The sequence below is a fragment of the Macaca mulatta genome, chromosome 6, assembly GCF_049350105.2.
Source record: "Macaca mulatta isolate MMU2019108-1 chromosome 6, T2T-MMU8v2.0, whole genome shotgun sequence".
In the NCBI taxonomy this organism is placed as follows: Eukaryota; Metazoa; Chordata; class Mammalia; order Primates; family Cercopithecidae; genus Macaca; species Macaca mulatta.
The window spans coordinates 182,242,283-182,261,356 of NC_133411.1; the positions used below are offsets into that span (position 1 = coordinate 182,242,283).

Consider the following 19,074-nt stretch of genomic DNA (forward strand, 5'->3'; position numbering starts at 1 on the left):
AAGGCCATTCGCTTTGGATCTTTTTGGAGGCTCTTGCTTGAGGGGCAATCTAGAGGCCACCCTTTCCAGCTTCTAGAGGCCACCTGCATTCCTTGGCTCATGGCCGCTGCTTCCATCTTCAAAGCCTACCTGGGTCTGTTGAGTCCTCTTCACATCTGAATCACTCTGATCTCCTCTTCTGCCTCCCTCTTCTATTTTTAAAAACCTTTGTGATTCCATTGGGCTCACCTGGATAATCCAGGATAATCTCCCTATTTTAAGATCTGTTGATTGGCACTCTTAATTCCACTGGCTGCCTTAATTCCCTTTGCCACATAAGGTAACATATTCACAGGTTGCAGGGATTAGGATGTGGACATCTTTGGAGGCCATTATTCTGCCCACCACATCTATTGTCTTAGACAGTGCTTTCCATCTCCCACTGTTACACATCTCAGGTAGAGTGTTTATGGCTCACCTCCCTATGCAGATGTAAACTCATGACAGACTGAAATTTGGTCTTGTTCTGACCTGAATTGTTCATGATTTGATCTTCAGACCTTAGCTACTGATACCCCAGAAGGTATGGGAGAACTTTCTAAGGGGTGTGTGGGCAAGGTGGCATCAAAGGAATTCCCTGTGTCCTTTGCTAACGCACGTCTGCCTGAGAAGGTGCCTGTGGTGGAGGCTGCTTCTCTTTTTGCCTCCTACTCTTTCCAGATGTTTTTCTCTCACCTTAACAAAGAAAGACCCAGCCCTATCTCCCTGGAAGTGCCAGTGACATTCAAAACACTGGTGTCTGCAAAGCCCCCATGTCCCCCTCAACCTGATTAAGACATGTTTTCAATAGATTGTATATATAGATTTATTTCTCATATACAAAAAATCGTAATATGTTTACATTGCCTGATCAAATGTACACAAATAATGATTACAATGATACTCAATCCAGAGGAAAATTATTAGCACTCAGAGCCTATTGGTTACAGGAGGTAAAAAGGAAATTAGAATTTCAACTTATATACATTTTTTCTTGCACGGAATTAGGATAACGATGTGATTATAAAAAACTTACTAGCACGAAATTATATTAGAACAAATAAATTTGATTTTAAAGAGGAAAAAGGAAAAATGTAAAATTTTATGACTCATAAAGAAGAGTTTGTTCTTGTATTTTTTAAAATAGCTGATGGTGAGTATCAAATTACTATGGTATTTAGATTCCATTGGAAATATTTGAAAGAGTGATGTAACAGTTTTATTTATAAAATGTCAATATTTACAATACAGTGAGAATTGTACCCTTCACATTATTTAAATTTATGTTAATTTTAGATGTCAACCAAAAATGTGCAAGGACTTAGTGTATCAAAATTCTTTAGGAGGTAACATGAGCTTAAAAGTTTGAAGACTTTAACTTTTAAAGTTAAAAGGCTGCTTTATGGGACCTTATGCACAGTAAGTGCTTAAAAATGTTTATATTTGAAGTTTGTAAAACATTAGGATAAAATTAAGGTGGTCAAAAAAAAGTATAAAGTTAGAAAGTTATAATATAGAAGATTCTCTAGTGATACCTTAGATGTGCTCTCCTTGATAGCTCATGAGCATCTCTGGGGACTCTGGGATACTAAGAAATCTTTACTTTCCTTTCTTGGTCAGGGATGTTGATGATTGGCTTAAGGCAGTAGAGTTAAGTTGGACTACATGTGCTTTGCAAAATCCCTGAAGAATAGTACTCAGGAAGGGAATGGAGCTTTTGGTTGCTTATTCATCCATCCAGCCAACCAACCATCCATCCAACCAGCCAACCAACTAATCAGCCAACCAACCAGCCAGTTTCAAAGAGTGCTAGGTCCTAGGCTAGGAGCCTGGACGTAGAGATTGGAGGGGAGACAGGAAGTACAAAGTTGAATTATGTATAGTTCCTTCCCTCAGGAGCCTGCAGGCCATAGTGAAGTACATAGCATCTTGGCCTTCCCTGGCTTCTGCTGGAGACACTCTCCCTTTCTGCTTTACTCCATCCTTTTTAGGATTGTGTCTGATCGATAGAACATGTTTCTGGTAGAAGAGGTTTTGCTGTCTATGCTAGTTGCATTTGGGAGCAGGGTCTCCTCTCCTTCCCTGCATATGTCTGTGAGGCCTCCTGCACCCTTCTTCACCTATGCTCCTGGCTGCCTTAGGTTGTTGATTCCCCGTTAGCAGGAGTGAGTCCATTTTTAGGAGTGATGAGTGGATGGAAAAATGTCACTAGTCACTCATGACAGATGTCGCCAAAGCTTAATTAAGACTAGATGAGACGGTTTCAGCTCAGTAACTTCATAGATGGTGTAGGAAGAATGCCTGATCATAGAGCAAGGATTCAGGGTCGCAGGCAAGATTTTAAAAATCAGTTTGTGTCACCTTCATGCAGAGTGGTCTGCTCCACATTGCAGGGGGTGCAAAATGTACAAGATGTAGTTTCTGTTCTCATGGAGGTTATCATTAAAAGTTTGTGTGATAAAAAGAAATGGATAAGATACAAAATTGTGTTTTTACTCCTGCCCCAATATTCTCTCTCTCTCTCTCTCTCTCTCTCTCTCTCTCTCTCTCTCTCTCTCTCTCTCTCTCCCTCTCCTCCTCTTTCTCTCTCTCTCCCTTCTCTAGCTCTGTCTCTCTCTCTCTGCTAAGGGATCTGGCAGAGCTCCCAGGCCCTGTGTCTGATGGGGTAATCCTTGGGGAGGGGATGGTGATGAGTACTTGGGTGTAAGGAACCACTGGAGAGAAAAACAGAACAGGTCCAGGAAGTGGGCATGGGACATGAAGGAATCAAGAGCCATATTGTAAGATTTTGGGAGCAGTTTTGGTGGGGAGTTAGTCAAGGCCAGGCATAAGGAAAGAGGCTGCTGGGGGCTCTGTGGGTGGGAAGGGAAGTGGAGAATGAGAAGAGTGGAGAAAGATGGCTTGATGAGGTTGGTATGGGTTGTGAATCAGAACCCCTTCAGTGTTCTAGAGGGGGTGCTGGTAAAGATCGGAATTGCTCACATTTAGGAAGACCTCGCTTCCTAAAATGTTATCAGACTGTGTTAGTCAGTTAGGACTGCCATAACCAAGTGCCACAGACTGGGTGCCTGAAACAACAGAAGTTTATTGTCTTACAGTTCTGGAGGTTGGAAGTTGAAGGTCAAAGCGTCTGCGAGGCTGTTTCCTTCTGAGGGCTGCGAGGCAGGCTCTGTTCCAGGGCTCTGTCCTTGGTGTGTAGGTGGACGTCTTCATGTTCATGTGGAGTGCTCTCTGTATGAGTACTTGTGTCCAAATTTCCCACTTTTATAAGGACACCAGACATATTGGATTAGGGGCCCACCCTACTCTGGTACGACTTCATCTGAGTTAGTTACATTTGGAATAACCCTATCTTCAAATAAGCTCACACCTGAGATTCTGGGGCTAGGACTACAATTTAGGCATTTTTGTTGGGCAGACATAATTCGGTCCACAACACAGGTGTACTTTGGACCACATGGCGCCCTAGCTTGTATATGGGTTATTGCATTCTTTTTTATTGTCATGCTTCCTGAATTTTTGTGTCATCCTTGCGCAGGGGCCATGCTAATTTTCTCTGTATTGTTCCAATTTTAGTAGATGTGGTGCCGAAGTGAGCACTATATGTAAGTGTTATTAAATGAATTAATGCATATAACAGGGTAAATGATTCTATGCTTTTGTTATTGCTAAAGCTACAGTAAAAGCAATAACTTCTGGTTTCAATGGAGGCTAGCTATACTGCTGGAAAAACCTTCAAGATGAAATGTGAATTTCCTCATGCTATTTTTATGCTTCAAACCTTCAGTGCCTTTCCCTTGCACTTGAGGTCAGATGCCAGCTGCTTGTATTTTTTAAAAAATCTAAAATATGCTAAAAAGTATTTTCTGTAGAGACAAGGTCTCACTGTGTTGCTTAGGCTGGTCTTGAACTCCTGGCCTCAAGCAATCCGCCCACCTTGGCCTCCCAAGGTGGTAGGATTTCAGCATGAGGCACTGCTCCTGGCTGTAAAATGCCAGCTTCTTACTGTGGCTTCCAAAGCTTTCAGGACAGGCCTCTGCCCATGCTCCCAGCACATCTCGGGCCATTTTATTCGCTCTGCTCTTGCCACACCGGTCTTTTTTCAGTTTTTGTAAACTCAGCTGCTTTCGGGGCCTTTGCACAGACTGTGCCCTCGGTCAGCAATGCTTTCTCCCTGTGCCCAGTTCTCCCCTTCTCTGCATGGTGTGATCTTCCTTATTCTTCAAGTTGTGTCTTAAGTCTCACCTTCTCAGAGGCCTTTTCTGGCCCCCCAGTCTAAAGTAAGTTACCCCATTATTTATTATCTCTTACAATGTAGTGAGTTGAATGGTGCTCCCCAAAGATATATCCACTTGCTGGAATCTATGAATGTGACCTTACTGGGGAGAAAGGTCTTTGTAGATTTAATTCAATTAAGGATCTTGAGATAAGATCATCCTAGATTATTCGAGTGGGCTATAAATGCAATGACACATGTCCTTATAAGAGGCAGACAGAAGAGAAACACCCGGGGAGAGGAGAAGGCTGTGTGGCGTTGGAGGCAGAGGATAGAGAGGTGCAGCCATAAGCCTGGGAATGCCTGCAGCCACCTGGAACTGGGAGAGACAGGGAACAATTCTCCCCAAGAACTTTGGAGGGAGCATGGCCCTACTGACACCTGTATTTTAGATTTCTGGCCTCCGGAACAGTGAGAGGGTAAATTTCTGTTGTGTTAAGCCTCCCAGTTTGTGGTAATGTGTGAGAGCAGCAACAGCAAATTAACACACACAGAACTTTGTCTTTTCCCTCTGTGTCACTTATGACAACTTACTTTCATATCACAGACTTGGTGACTTGTTTACTGTCTGCCCCCGGCTCCCTTTTAAAAATTATTTTTATTTTTTTGAGACAGGGTCTCACTCTGTTGCACAGCCTACGGTGCAGTGGCATGATCAGGGCTTACTGCAGCCTTGACCTCCCGTACTCAAGTGATCCTTCCACCTTAGCCTCCTGAGTAGCTGGGGCTACAGGCATGTGCCACCTCGCCCAGCTAATTTTTGTGTTTTTTGTAGAGATGGGATCTCACTATGTTGTCCAGGCTGGTCACTTACTCCTGGCCTCAAGCGATCCTCCTGCCTCGGCCTCCCAAAGTGCTGGTCTTACAGGTGTGATTCTTTAACATGAAACACACTGTCAATTCTGGGCTTTTCCATTTCCTGTTGCATCTGCTGTGCCCAGCACAGTATCTGACACACAGCAGATGCTGAAGAAATGTTTGTTGAATGAATGTCTCATTGTTTTGAATCATCTAAGAAAGCATCATTTTCTGGGAAGCCTTCGGTATACTACTTGGCTCCTTGTGGGTGGAAAGCATGCTTTCCAAGTGCTTGACATCCCTTGAAGGCTGCTACTCTTTGTCAGGGGTATAATCATTCCCTCTGAAATTGAGCCCACACTTTTAATTTTCTTTGCTAATTCTTTCTTTATGGAAAGGGAGACATTCAACTTCCTCATGGTCCTTGTCCGAATAGCCTTGGACTCCGATGCTAGTTGTGGGCAGCCCAGCTTGGAGCCTGGAGGTAAAGTGCAGGAGGCCCAGGCACATAAAGCTTCAGCAGGGTTTGATGCCAAAGAAAGCACATTCTCTGCAGAGAAGGGTAATTGCTCAAGGCTTTGTCTAATGTTAAGGCAGAGGGGATGGACCGTTTCGACTGGTTTAGCATTCATGATAATATATGGTTCAGGACTCAATAAAAGGGTATAATTCTATGGAGGGATTCCACTGAGCTCATAAACCACGGGAGTGTGGCTTGTCAGCAGAATGCAGAGATTGGGTTACCATGGAGCTTGTCAACAGGGACCACTGCTGATCACTTCAGAGAAGGAATTAGTACCGGGCTCCTCTACACTGCGTGCCTAGAAAATCAGTGCCCAAATAATTTCATGAAGTTTATTAGACAGTGTATGTATGTTTGGTACTATAGTGCCAAAGTATACCAGGAGTCATAATGGAACAAACAGTTTCATTACATGGCATTTGTTAATGAAGTTTATGTACAAAAATATGCCTCTAGAGATGCCATAAATAAGTAAATGGACGTTTCTCAGAACTCTGAGTGAAACAGTCTTTTCTTTTACCCAGGAATAACGGCAGTAAATGTGAAAAGTGCCATGGCATAAGACAATAGGGAATAATGGAGACTGTGGTCAATCATACAATGCATATCTTGCTTAAACCCTGGGTTGGTCAAATAAAGCATGTCTGCAGCAAGTATGAAATATTGACTTGCTTATCTTTCCACCAGACCAGGGATTCACAAACTACAGCCCTTTGGTCGAAATCTGTCCTGCCACCTATTTTTAGAAAGTTTTATTGGAGCATGGCTATGCCTGTTTTTTTGGGTATTGTCTATGGCTGCTTTTGAGCTATGACCAACAGAGTTGAGTAATTGTGCAAGAGAACAAATGACCCTCAAAACCTAAAATATTTGTCATGTATCCTTTTACGGAAGAAGTTTGCCGACTCTTGTACTGGTCTATGAGCTTCAGAAGGCCGCTTGGCACATATTGTAAATTCAGTAATTATTTGTTTACGTTCAAGAGGAGATTTTATATTATCCACAGTGGGAACTGTGGGTTGCTTACCCAACAGCCATTCCTCTCTATTCCTTGCTAATGGGGTCAGCCATGAATTTCAGGGCTGTGGGGAGATGGGCTTCTCCCTAGCTCCAGAGGGTGAATCTTGATTAGTTTAAGCCAATGGTAGTTATCCCACTCCTACTCATTCTGAGGTGTAGGCACAGTCTTGTGATGGAATTGTGGCCATAGAGATGTGAAGGGTAACCTATGGGGGGCTTCTGAGAAGAAAGCCTATGAGTCAGTTTCACACTTTTGAAAGGGACCTGAGGGGTACTGCGTTTCCTTCTTTTGCCTCTGGACACTGTTGAGGGAGGATGTGAGGGTTGCAGCAGTGACGGCATCTTGGGACAAGCCCCAAAGCCAAAAGCCAAAGAACTGAGGATGGCAGAGTACCAAGATAGAGCCTGGGTCTTCAATGACATGATAAAATTCAAGTTAACCCAGTCAGCATCTATTTTGGTTGCTTAAATACTTATTGTTTATTGACTTTTAACTGGACTGATAAGAAGATTGCACCCTAAAAAATTAAAAATGTTGTTGGATATTTTTACTCTCTTTCCTTTGGAGTTTCTGACTTTCATCCTTGTTTACCAGGAAGGCCTCTCAAAGATGTTATGAAAATGTTTTGTATTTTCTTCTTATGTTGTTTTATTTGTCCATGTAGAACTTCACTCTGCCAGGAATTAATGATTTTATATGCTGTGAGGTAGGGATCTAACTTTATTTTTCTTCTAGCTGCAGAAATTATTTTTGTTTTAGTGCATGATGGCGAATGAAATCCAATGCATGTATGGAATTTTCTTTATTTTTTTCTTCTTTTTTGACTTTTATTTTAGATTCAGGGGTAGAGGTGCAGGATTTTTATGAGTAAATTATGTGTCACTGAGGTTTGGTGTACAAATGATTTCATCACACAGGTAGTGAGCATAGTACTTGAGAGGTAGTTTTTCAATTCTCACCTTCCTTCCACCCTCCAACCTCAAGTAGGCCCCAGTGTCTATTGTTCCCCCTTTTTTGTCCATGTGTACTCAGTGTTTAACTCCCACTTATTAGAGAGAACATGTGGTATTTGGTTTGCTGTTCTGCACTAATTTGCTTAAGATAATGGCATCCAGCTGCATCCATGTTGATGCAAAGGACGTGATCTCATATTTATAGCTGCATAGTGTTCCATGGTGTATATGTACCACATTCTTTTTATCCAGTCCACCATCAATGGGCATCCAGGTTGATTCCATGTCTTTGCTATTGTGAATAGTGCTGTGATAAACATATAAGTGCATGTGTCTTTTTGATAGACTGATTTATATTTTTTTGGGTATATTGTGAGTAGTGGGATTGCTGGGTCAAAGAGTAGTTCTATTTTAAGTTCTTTGAGAAATTTCCGAATTGCTTTCCACAGCGGCTAAATTGATTTACATTCCCACCAGCAGTATATAAGTGTTCTGTTTTCTCCACAACTTTGCCAACATCTGTTATTTTCTGACTTTTTAGTAATAGCTGTTCTGACTGGTATATGATGGTATCTCATTGTGGTTTTGATTTGCATTTCTCTGATGATTAGTGATGTTAAGCACTTTTTCATATGCTAACTGGCTGCATGTGTATCTTCCTTTGAGAAGTATCACATATTTTTCTTTCCAACTTTTATTTTGGGTTCAAGGTGTACATGTGCAGGTTTGTTACATGGATTAATTGAATGTCCTGGGATTTGGTGTACAGATAATTTTGCCACCCAGGTAATCAACATAATATCTGATAGGTAGTTTTTCAATTTTTATTCTCCTCCCACTCTTTACCCTCAAATAGGTCCCAGTGTCTGTTTTTCCCTTTGTGTCCATGAGTACTGAAGGTTTAGCTCCCACTTATAAATGAGAACATGTGGTATTTGGTTTTCTGTTCCTGAGTTAATTCCCTTAGGATTAGGGCCTCCAGCTACATCCATGTTGCTGCAAAGGACATGATCTCATTTATTTATAGCTGCATAGTATTCCATAGGGTATATGTACCACCTTTTCTTTATCCAGTCCACTATTGATGGGCATCTAGGTTGATTCCATGTCTTTGCTATTGTGGGTAGTCTTTGCCATTTTTTGGTGAGATTCTTTATTCTTTGTTGATTTAAGTTCCTTATAGATTCTAGATATCACGCTTTTGTCAGATGCATAGTTTGCAAATATTTCCTCCCATTCTGTAGGTTGTTTTTTTCCTCTATTGATAGTTTCCTTTGCTGTGCAGATGTTCTTTAGTTTAATTAGATCCCACTTATGTACAGAATTTTTGTAAAGATAATATGTAATTTTCTATACTGGAGATGAATATGACAAGATTGGTTTCTTCTAGAGATCTTTGAAAATGGCTAACCTTACTGATAGTTTTTAAGTGCAATGGTGATGCAACTAGAGTGTTTTCTAATTTCCGAAAAGGAACTGAAAGTAACTTGAAAGTCTTTAACAGAGGCATCAATTTTAAGACAAACAATATAATGTGAGGAAAATACTAACCCTGTTAAGTATATCTGACCTGGTCCATCCCAAGAAAGATTGAGTTAATTCCTGGTGCTGATTAGGAAGGCTGACAGAAAAAAGTCAGGGTAAAAATGTATCAGCATCTTTCACTGTGTTGATTTTAAACTCCAGAAGATCCTGATTATCGAAAGATAATTAGTACAGGGAACACTTAAAGTAAATCTTCTTAAAATCAGGGCTAATATTTCTTATCAAATCTAAAACAAACATATAAACAAACAAACAAAAAAACCTTGACTGGTACTTGGTAAATTAAAAGCTACTTTCAATAAATTGAAATGATAAGTTGGAGAAGATATTTGCCGTACACACAGCAAAGGATTAGTGCCATGAATATGAAAAGAACACCTACAAATCAATAAGAAAAGAAAGTAGAAAAATGGGCAAAAGACATGAACAGATATTTCTGAGAAGAGGAAGTGCAAGAAACCAATTAACTTATGAATTCTTGCTCAGTATCATTAGGGTCAGGGAAGTTCAGATCAAGACCTCAAAGAGTTTGCCCTCCACATCCATTTAGTTGGGAAAAATGTACCTTATACATAACCAAATTTACATTATAATTCTAACTGTGCACTAACTCTTGGTACATACAAAGTAAGAATCAAATGTTTATTGTTTTGTGTGTATGTGTGTGTGATTTTTTTAAAACATAAATTAAAAAAAAATCATAAGGTAGCACTACCTGATATCCAGAGTCTTACCATAAAAAAGACTGATGTTGACAAAAATATTTGAGGCCATCAAACTCTGATGTTCAAATAATAATTATTTTTTAATCAAGTAATTATTTTTTGAATCTTTCATTTAAAAAAGTATTCCTGCAGACATTTCCTTTTTCTGTTTTAATTGTTAGCTAATTGACTTTGGCCAGATGCTCCTTTGCTAAGAGGCCTGCATTTGATTTGAGCAGCTCTTCACCATTGCTCTCCCGACTTCATGACTTCTTGCATCTTTGGGAATATTGTCAGTGTCACTTTGCATTAAAATGATATTGCCTTGTGGGCATTTCAGCTTCCTGGTGAACTTGGCAAAGAATTTGATTTAGAATTGCTGAGATTAGGGGGATGGGAGGAGGTTAGCAGCTGGAGAAGCCCAAAGTTGCTTTTGTGTTTGTCTCTCTCAGTCTCTTTCTCTCTCCCTCTATTTTTTTTTCCTTTGGAGACAAGGTCTAGCTCTGTTGCTTAATTCTATGATGCCATCATAGCTCACTGCAGCCTCAAACTCCTGGGCTCAAGTGATCCTCCTGCCTCAGCCTCCTGAGTAGCTGGGTGCATGCCACTGTGCCTTGCTAATTTTTTTTTTTTTTTTTTTTTTTTTTTGAGACGGAGTCTTGCTCTGTTGCCAGGCTGGAGTGCAGTGGCGTGATCTCGGCTCACTGCAATCTCTGCTTCCCAGGTTCAACTGATTCTCCTGCCTGAGCTTCCCAAGTAGCTGGGACTACAGGCATGTACCACCATGCCAAGCTAATTTTTGTATTTTTAGTAGAGATGGGGTTTCACCATGTTGGCCAGGATGATCTCAATCTCTTGACCTTGTGATCCACCCACCTTGGCCTGCCAAAGTGCTGGGATTACAGGTATAAGTCACCACGCCTGGCCTGGCTAATTAATTTTTTTTTCCTTTGTAGAGCTAAGGTCTTGCTATGTTGCCCAGGCTGGTCTCAAACTCCTGGCCTCAAGTAATCCTCCTGTAATCCCAAAGCGCTGGGATTACAGCAGGGGAGCCACTGCACTTGGCCAGTTTTGTCTCTCTAGCAAGTATTTCACCCCTTTTGGTAGCAGCACCCTGATTTTCTTGGGGAGACCAGCTCTTCCCCAACTCTCAGTCCATGTGGTTTGACTGAGGTCACTCCCATCTCCAACTCAAGGGATGGGCATGTGTCCCAGGCACTTCATCTCCTTAGCCACAGTGATGAAATAAATCCTTGGCTACCAAGGAGTCCTATTAGTTTTTTTTTTTTTTCTTAATTACATTTTTAACTGGAAATTGGCAATTTTATTAGTTTCCTATGGCTGCTGAAAGAAATTACCGCAATTGATGACTTAAAACAGCACAAATTATTCTACATTTCTGTAGGTTAGAAATTCTACGTGAGTCTCACCAGGCTAAAATCAAGGTATTGGCAGGGTTGAGCTCCTTCTTCAGACCCTCTGGGAGAATGTTTCCTTGCCTTTTGCAGCTTCTAGAGGCCACCTACATTCCTTGGCTCATGGCACCATCCTCCATTTTCAAAACCAGACTGGGCAGGTCAAGTCCTTCTTACATAGCATCTCTGTGACCTCCTCTTCTGTCCTGACTCTTGTGATTACAGTGGATCCACCTGGATAACCCAGGATACTCTATTCTAATATCCACTGATTAGCCACCTTAGTTCCCTTTTGCCAATAAAGTCACAGAATGACAGGTTCTGGGGATTAAGACAGGGATGTTTTTTGTAGGGGTAGGGGAAAGAGGAGGTCATTTCTCTGCCTACCACAGCAATTCATTCAGCTATTCTAACTTGATGTAAATGGTACTTAAAATCCACACATTTTCCTTTGCTTTAATTTTGTGCTAATTGAGAAACCCTCTGTATTTAAAGATGTGACACTGATGATGACCTTAGAATTTATGTTGGGCAGTCATTGAATGTTAGGGCTGTTGCCCTCACTCCTTCTACTTTGCACTCCTGTTCAATTTGGGCTCTTGAGTGGACTTACTTACCTGTACAGACAACTGATCCTGGTCTTTAGACTTCTCACATCACTTATGATAAATCCATCAAATGGAATTAAGGCTTTTATAAAACCTCCCATCAGTTTGGTTTGTCTGAATTGATTTCCTGAGTCTACTAAGTCCCTTTTTTGTAACAGCACCCTGATTTTCCTGGGAAGAACCACATTTCCCCAACTCTCAGTCCACATGCTGTGACTGAGACTACTCCCATTGCCCACTCCAGTGGTGGGCATGTGTCCCAGGCCTGGCCAATCAGAGCACTTGCATTTCCCTGGTCACGTGATTGGTTCAGAGATGGGCATGTGACTGAATCCAGGCCAGTGAAATTCCATTCTGTGACTTTTGATAGAATTGTTGGAAAGCAGGGCTCTTCCTTTCACCAGGGGTTGCTGAGCGACTGGCCTCTAAACTTGGACCTCTCTGCTTGTGGTCATCTTGGTTGCCACTTGAGGAGAGCAGATCTGAGAAGAGAGCCAACACAGAGATAGCAGGGTGCTGTTACAAAGGGAAATGGTTTCTTCTTGACATTTTTTGAGAACTTTTTTGAGATGGTTTTCATGCTCCACTGCACTTGGGTCCTTCCCCCATAGTCATGTGTTCCATGCCAGCCTACTTCTGCATTTGTGATCTAGCAAGAGGTGATGTTATCACATGTGTAAGAAACTGCTGCCTATCCTGATGGAAACCTGTCCACATCAGTCAAGCAGGTTATCTGAGAAAATATTTGCTGCATGGAAGAGTGGATGAAACTTCACTCACCCTCGGAAGGCTTGTTTAATCCCTTCAGAATGAAACTTCAGAGTAGAAGATGACTGGGAACCAGGGCTAGCAGGGAAAGTGTAGGCCTTCAGAGAGGGTTAGAATAATTACTATGTGGGTCTCACTTAGTAATTGAGATGCAGCTTGGGTAAGAAGCCAGGAAACATGATTGGGCTTTCTTTGTCTTCTTCTTTTACCATATTTTGTGCCATTGAACATGGCCAAAAATAGAACAAGAATGCTAGCATGGCGGTTGTGGATTTTGGGAGGAAAAGAGACAATTTAGCAAACACTTATCTTGACCTTCCAACATGCAAAGGTGCTGAAGGGAAAAGTGGGTGAAACAGGTTAGGCTAGGTTTTGCTGCAGTAACAAATAGTCCTTAAGTCCCAGTGAATGTTAACAACAAAGGTTTATTTCCCACTCACACTCCATGCCCACTGGGGGTTGGCAATGTTACCCAAGGTGACAGAGCAGTCACCATCTCCATAGTGGTCAGAAAGCATCTTAGAGGGCATAAGAACTCTAGGAGTTCACGTACTGGCAATTAAATGACACATGTCACTTTCATTCACAACTCATGGATCAGAACTAGAACCACAACTATAAGGGAACCAGAAAGAACAATCTTTTCATGTGTTGAAAGGTGGAGGGGTTGAAATAGTTGGTGAGAAGCACTCATGAGATCCATGGTGGGTAAATTCTGGCCTTGTCTTTGATGGAGGGGGGAATAAAATGTAAAAGGGGAATAGAAAGAGCACCACTCATATGGAAGTGGGCAGAGAGGTGTCGGGGGGATGCTGGGGGTGGAATGAACAGACCCCAGGTCCCTTGAGTCTGTTGTTGAGTATGCTGAACCCCAAGTTACTATTATTGCTTTAAAATGCAGAATTCTTGACTCTACCAAGATGAGACTGAATTAGAACTGCATTTTTACAAGACCCCCCAGGCGATCTGCATGCATATTAAAGTTTGAAAAGTTCTAATATGTACACCAGATGAGAATATATTAGGTGGTCTAAGGACATCTTTTTATTTTAATAATTATTTGTTTTATTATATTCTCTCTATAAGTGACACTATTTTTTCATTTATGAAAGTTATATGAGATATAATAATTTATTTCACTAATATTTAGTCAGTTTAAAGAAAAATATTAAGTAAATTATAGTACCGTAAGTCACCAATATGGGAAGGACGAACTGTTAACGATTTGTTAATGCTCGAAGTTTGGGAAACTCCACCCCACTGGAGATGTTCCAAGCTTCCCCTACCCTGGCCCCCCCACCTCTCAGATTTCCTGGCGTCACCAATTCTCTGTCCACTTGCAGCATGGTGGCTATGGCTTTGTGGTGACCACAACTGGTCACCTGTGACCAACCTTCTACAGTTACCAGGTAGGAAGAGGCAACACAATGACACATCTGGAGCCTGTGCACAGAAAGGAAAACGGCCATTCAGGTTTAAACTACCTGATGGGTGAGGGGGAGGTCATTTATGTGCAATATCAGGCCTAATACGTATTAAGAATTGGAATCATCCAGCTAATTTTCTCGTTTTCCTGGTTACGTGTAAACACATGTATGTATATACAGCCTGAAAACTCTGTTAAATATTATCAAACTAAAATCTCAAATCTCAAATGAGAACAACGATGTTCAGAACATTTCCCCACTAGTTTCCATTTTAAGCTGATCCATTAGATCCATTAGAGGCAGTGCCTTTCCAAGTCCTTCGTGGTGGGCGACAATGACTTTGTAAGGTGATGCCTTTGGTATTATTCCTCATGTGGCAGGTAGAATAATGCTTCCCGTAAAGCTGTCAGTGGTCTAATCCCCCAAACCTGTGGATATGTATGTTACATGGCAAAAGAGACTTTGCAGATGGGATTCAGTTAAGGATCTTGAAATTGGGAGATTGTCCTGGTTCATCCAGGTGGGCCCCATATAAGCGCAAACATCCTTATAAAAGGGAGGCAAGAGGAGATGGGACGTTGTCACATCTCCAAGGCAGACAGGAGATGTGATAATGCAAGCAGGGGCTGGAGTAATATGCTTTGAAGATGGAGGAAGGGGCCACTAGCCAAGGAGAGAAGACAGCCTCTAGTGGCTGGAAAGACACGGAAATTGATTCCCCCAGAGCCTCCAGAAGAAACACAGCCTGGATAACACCTTGACTTCAGCCCTATAAGGCTCATTTTGCATTTCTGACCTCCAGCACTGCAGGAGAATCAATTCATATTGGCTTTTGTTTGTTCGTTTTTTTGAGATGGAGTCTCGCTCTGTCGCTCAGACTGGAGTGCAGTGGCACGATCTTGGCTTACTGGAACCTCCACCTCCTGGGTTCAAGCAACTCTGTCTCAGCCTCCCAAGTACCTGGGACTACAGGTGCCCCCCACCACGCCCAGCTAATTTTTGTATTTTTAGTAGAGACGGGGTTTCACCGTATTGGTCAGGCTGGTCTCGCACTGCTGACCTCAGGTGATCTGCCCGCCTCGGCCTCCCAAAGTGCTGGGATTACAGGCATGAGCCACTGTGCCCAGCCATTCACATTGTTTTAAGCCACTGGGTTTCTGGTAATGTGTTATGGCAGCATAGAAAACTAACACACCCCAACATCCACTACAGGGGAAAGGTTGCAGATGCTGACTCCAGCAGCCAGTGGGAACAACCACAGAACCACTTTCTAAGTTAAGAACCCGCCCCCACTCCCGACCAGATGGCTAGGATCCCTTGAGTCTCATTGGCCAAACTTCCACACTAACCTCAGTATGATAACCTGTGCAGCTGAGTGCCCCTCACAAGAAAAAGGCCTTTTAGCACAGAAGTCAGTTTGAATGCTATAGATGCCATCTAGATGACAGACAAGCTGGACCACCTTTTCAAAGACCTTGTTAACATAAAACAACCGTTTAAATTACTCCCCCAGCAATGTCTGATTATGAGCACCTCCCCACCGGGCAGTGGGAAGGGGGTCCTAGCTTCTTGCTTCAACTCTATGTAGGACTGTCTGCTTTTAGGCAGAGTCATGCATGGTGGCTTCCTAATCCCCAAGTCTCCTGGTCCCATTGTGCAATTACTTTTTAATGTTAACAAAATTTTTTTCATGTTTATTCATGGACCCAGAGGTGGAAGGACGTCTGTTTCCTGCTTTCTGACAATGGTCTGAGACCCACAGCAAATAAACTCACAGTTCCTGTTTATCATTCCTTGATTATAACGAGCAAAACTTTATTCTGGGGCTTTTTCTGCACAGAAACTCAAGTTTGATTTTCCACTCTGTCCTTCTCAGCTGTGTGACCTTCAGCAAGTCACAAGAACTCTCAGAGCCTTGTTTCCTCATCTATAAAATAGGGATGAAATTCCACCTTTGAAATGTTGTCGTGAGGATTAAATTGTTAAATGATACCATGTAGGAAAAACTTCTTGTTCAATGACTGCTCAATAAATAAATCGGGGTTGGGCATGTTGGCTCATGTCTGTAATCCCAGCAATTTGGGAGGCCAACGCAGGAGGATTGCTTGAGCCCAGGAGTTCAAGAACAGCCTGGGCAATGTAGGGGGACCCTGTCTCTACAAAAATTAAAAAGTTAGCTGGGCATGGCTGCACACCTGTAGTCCTAGCTACTCAGGAGGCTGAGGTGAGAGGATTGCCTGAGCCCAGGAGTTCAAGAACAGCCTGGGCAATGTAGGGAAACCCCGTCTCTACAAAAATTAAAAAATTAGCTGGGCATGGCTGCACACCTGTAGTCCTAACTACTCAGGAGGCTGAGGTGGGAGGATTGCTTGAGCCCAGGAGTTCAAGACCAGCCTAGGCAACATGGCAAAACCTTGTCTCTACAAAAAAAGTTTACAAATTAGCCAGGTATGGTGGCACATGCCAATAATCCCAGCTACTTGTCAGGCTGAAGCAGCAGGATCATTTGAGCCCTGGAGATTGAGGCTGCAGTGAGCCGTGATCACACACTGCACTCCAGCCTGGGTGATAAAGCAAGACCCTATCTCAAACAAACAAACAGGCAAACAAAAAAAGAGGTCACAGAGAGCTAGTTAGCTTCTTCTGTCAATGAGGACACAGTGAGAAGATGCCGTCTCTGAACCAGAAAGCAGGCATTCGCTATTCACTGAATTTGCTAGCGTCTTGATCGTGGACTTCCCAGCCTCCAGAACTGTCTGAAATAAATTTCTGTTGTTTATAAGTCACCCACTTTATAGTATTTTGTCATAGCAGCCCAAACAGACTAAAATACAAACTGTATGATATTGGGACATTACTTAGGCTTTGAGGCTCTCAGCTTCTTTGTCTGAAAACATAGAAATAGTGATACTCATGTTACGGTTGTGAGAATCCATTTGGACTTAAAGTGCTTTTATGAACATCTTTTTGTCTAAGCAGTCACCAGTCACTCCCCTTGTTTCAGAAGCAGCTCCTTGCCTTCCCTCTGCGGAAGTTCCTACCACATTCAGTCTTAGTGGGGTTGCCAGTTGAGGAACCCTGGCCTTCCCTTCTTTGACAAGACTGCACAAAACCCAAGCCATGCCAGCAGTGTCTCTGCTGGGAATCTGAGGCCTGCATGATGTGAAGAAAGGAAACAATTGGAGCCGAAGAGGCTGTGGTTTGGTCCTGCTGTTGGGAGCTGATCTGATTTCCAGTGGGAGGCCTGGTTCTTCCACTTTCCCTCCAGTTCCCTGAGCTTCCTGGGAGTCTTCTGATATCACCCATCTTTGACTGTTGTTAACTTCCTAAGCGACCTAATGAAGTGATCCAAGAGCTTAGCACAGGAGCTTACCTGATACATAATACACATGCAGCAAATCAGCTCTAATCAAGCAGAGTGAGTGACACATTCAGGTGACCCTGAAGCCTGTTCATTCTACCCACAGCCTCCCCTTACCACCTTTCTGCCTGCCTCCATATGAGTGGTGTCCTTTCGATTCCCCCTCTACATTTTATTTCCCCCTCTGTCAAAGACAAAGGCAGAACTTACCCACCATGGATCTCTTGAGTGATGCTCATGAAACATTTTCAGTTTGGCCCTCTTCCTGTACATGGAAGGATTGTACTTTCTGGTCCTCTCATGGTTGGGTGGGGCCTAGTTCTGGCCCGTGAGTTGTGAAGTGAAAGTGACATGTGTCATTTAATTGTTCTTATCCCATCTGGGATGCTGACCAATGACACTGGAGATGATTGCTGCTCTATCAGCCTGGGTTCCCCCACCAAACCACAATGGACGTGTATTCTATACAAGAAATAAACTTTTGCTGTTAAAAGCTACTGGAGGCTGAGTGTGGTGGCTCATGCTTGTAATCCCAGTTCTTTGGGATGCTGAGATGGGAGGATTGTTTGAGCCCAGGAGTTTGAGACCAGCTTGGGCAACATAGCAAAACCCCATCTCTACAAGAAAATGTTTTTTTAAGAATTAGCTAGGCATGGTGGAGCACACTTGTAGTCCCAGCTACTCAGGAGGCTGAGGTGGGAGGATTGATTGAGTCTGGGAGGCTGAGGCTGAAGTTACCTGTGATTGTGCTATGGCACTCTAGCCTGGGTGACAGAGACAGAACCTGTCTCAAAAACAACAACCAACCAACCAACCAACAGACAAAAAAACCTGCTGGGATTTAGGGATTATTTGTTACCACAGCAAAGCCTAGCCCAACCTGACTGATACATGTGCCGTACTTTCACCCACTTTTCCCTTCAGCACTCTGCATGTTGGAAGCCCATGATAGGTGTTTGTTAAGTTGTGTATTTCCTCCCAAATCTACAGTCACCACGTGAGTGGTCTTCTACTGTTTTTGGCCACGTTTGGTGGTACAGAATATGGTAAAAGAGGAAGAAGAGAAAGAAAGCCCAATCATGTCTTCTTGCTCCTTACTGAGCCATGAGGATGTATAACACACCCTGGGAAGCCCTGTAGTGGTGTCCAGAGGAGGATGGGGCTCTCCGTTGTAAAAGGACATCCCATCATTGAAGGGACACTCAGCCAACATGTGCTTGGCCTGCACTCTGTGTTGGGTGCTGGGCTAGGTGTAGGCACTCAAGGACCCTCCACGAGCCCCGAGTCTAATGGGGGAAAGTGTGGGTAGGAAACCGATCATCTCAGCTCAGCACCGTTAAGGGCATGAGCCAGCTGGCCTGGGAGTAGAGAGATGGGAATGACTAACCCCAGTTTAGGAGGTTCAGGTGACATTTGATTCCAGTCCTTAAAGAAAACAGGCCTTACCTAGGCTAAAACCAGCTTGGGAGCTGAGCAAGAACCAAACATGTCGGTGAGCAGAACTGTCAGCTCCAGCTCCTCAGGGGCATTAGGTGGCAAGCTCCCTGGAACCACGGTGTTCAGAAAACGTGTGAGTGTTTGACAAATTACTTCTTCCTGCGTTTTTTTATTGAGGGCTGTGGGTGGGGGCAGCTGAAGAAGCACATTTCCACCAAGG

General features: G+C 42.9%; 1 long non-coding RNA gene and 1 other non-coding gene across 2 annotated transcripts in view; one reads left to right on the forward strand and one right to left on the reverse strand.

The window, feature by feature from the left end:
- The window catches only part of LOC144329601 (uncharacterized), a 187,560-nt gene that overhangs the window by 32,796 nt on the left and 135,690 nt on the right, over positions 1-19,074 (forward strand). The window lies entirely within an intron of this gene.
- LOC114679069 (U6 spliceosomal RNA) lies at positions 3,512-3,618 on the reverse strand. Its single transcript, XR_003730757.1, has one exon. It is a non-coding gene; the product is annotated as a U6 spliceosomal RNA (small nuclear RNA).